The sequence below is a fragment of the Herpailurus yagouaroundi genome, unplaced genomic scaffold, assembly GCF_014898765.1.
Source record: "Herpailurus yagouaroundi ecotype Mexico unplaced genomic scaffold, PumYag 100, whole genome shotgun sequence".
Classification (NCBI taxonomy): Eukaryota; Metazoa; Chordata; class Mammalia; order Carnivora; family Felidae; genus Herpailurus; species Herpailurus yagouaroundi.
In genome coordinates, this window is record NW_024412391.1 from 1 (window position 1) to 1,794 (window position 1,794).

General features: G+C 46.8%; 1 long non-coding RNA gene across 1 annotated transcript in view; it reads left to right on the forward strand.

Annotated features, from left to right (window-relative positions):
• Positions 1-1,647: 1,647 nt before the first annotated feature.
• The window catches only part of LOC121028124 (uncharacterized), an 11,040-nt gene continuing 10,893 nt past the window's right edge, over positions 1,648-1,794 (forward strand). The window contains exon 1 of the long non-coding RNA XR_005789085.1: positions 1,648-1,794. This exon is cut by the window's right edge and continues 18 nt beyond it. This is a non-coding gene — a long non-coding RNA (uncharacterized LOC121028124).

Below are 1,794 nucleotides of genomic sequence, written 5' to 3' on the forward strand. Positions count from 1 at the left end.
CCTCTGACTTGGACTTCCCATTGGCCAGCCAGGCAGAAGTCAGAGAGCAAGAGATCCCACCAGTGTAGTGCAATTAGATCAGCCTCAGGGGGCAAAGAGCTATGGTGAAGTGTGATTCTGCAGAGGCAAATGAAAACTATGTGGCCCAGATGGGATTTTTCAGATACAAGTGGAGACATTTTAAGTAAGGATGGTCCCTAAAACAGAAAAGAGAGAAACACAGTAAGAGAATCCTGTGACTTTCAGATCTCCATGAACCACAGAACAATCTTTCCAAAGAAACCCGATACCTCTGTAACATAGTACTTGTGGCAATGCGGTGCAACGACGCATGTGACCAGTGGTTCAGACATTTAACATGTGCAGGATTCCTGATTTGAATTTTCCTGAGTCGGGGCGCCTGGGTGGCGCAGTTGGTTGAGCGTCCGACTTCAGCCAGGTCACGATCTTGCGGTCCGTGAGTTCGAGCCCCGCGTCGGGCTCTGGGCTGATGGCTCAGAGCCTGGAGCCTGTTTCCGATTCTGTGTCTCCCTCTCTCTCTGCCCCTCCCCCGTTCATGCTCTGTCTCTCTCTGTCCCAAAAATAAAATAAACGTTGAAAAAAGAAAAAAAAATTAAAAAAAAAATGAATTTTCCTGAGTCTTTGAACTCTATATGCCATTGCCTGATTATGCCAACTTTGTGTGAAGAGGGACAGGTGGGAAGGGGAGGCGGTGGGGAGTGCGAGCTGGGAAGATGCTTCATTCTGGTTAGTTCTCACTGCATAACAAAGCATTCTGAAGCTCACTGGTTAAAAACAAAAACCATCATTTATTTGTTCTCATAAAGCTGCAATTTGGGCAGGACTCAGTGGGAATGGATCATCTTTGCTTTCTGCAACTTCGCCTGAGATGGCGGGGCATCCGGAGGGCCCGCTTCCGGGACAGCCGGAGTTGCCTCATTTGCATGGCGGGCAAGTTGGTGTGAGTCACAAATGAAAGGTGAGCTGGGAAGTGGGCCAGTGACTTCAGGCCCTCTGCATGGGGGCCTCTCAAGAGGCAGCCTGGGCTTTCTCACAACATGACAGTCAAGTTCCAAGGGCAAGAACCCCAACAGGGCAAGGAAGCATTGCCCATATGTAACCTTAGAGTCACAAGGTGCTGCTTCAACCATCTGCTATTAATTGAAATGGTCCCAGATCTGCCGAGCTCCAAGGTAGAGGACACAGGCCCCGCAACTCAGTGACAGGAGTAACAGGGTCAGGTTATAGGAAGAATAAGTAGAAGCTACTGTCACAGCTCTTTATGGAAACTACAATCTACCACTATGGCAAATCATCGTAAATTCAGAAGAAAAAACGAAATGGTCTTTACTACCAAAACATCTGCCATATTTTTGAAAGCAAGCTCATAATCCCATTTGAACCATCTCTAAATAATCCCGTCTCAGCTTCTTCCCTGATATTTTTTATTTGTTCCGCATACTTCATCTTTAGCAATTTTATTTTTTCCTCCCGTTCTTCCTGTGATTTATCAGCATATTCCTTTTCTACTAGTTTAATTTCATTATTTAATTGATTGGTGTAGATCTTCTTCAGGTGTTCTTCCCGTTGCTTCAGCCTCTTCTCTGTGTCCTTGTAAATGGCATCGGTAAAGTAATCCCCTCCGTTGCTCCGCACCATCTCCTCTATCAGCTCCACCAGCTCCTGCACTTGAGCTTCCTTCTCGGCCTCTGCGGCTCTGTTGTTGAAGGCACAGTAGCGGTTCCCACACTCGCTGATGATGTTTCTTAGCTTCACATCTGAATCTGCCAAGAA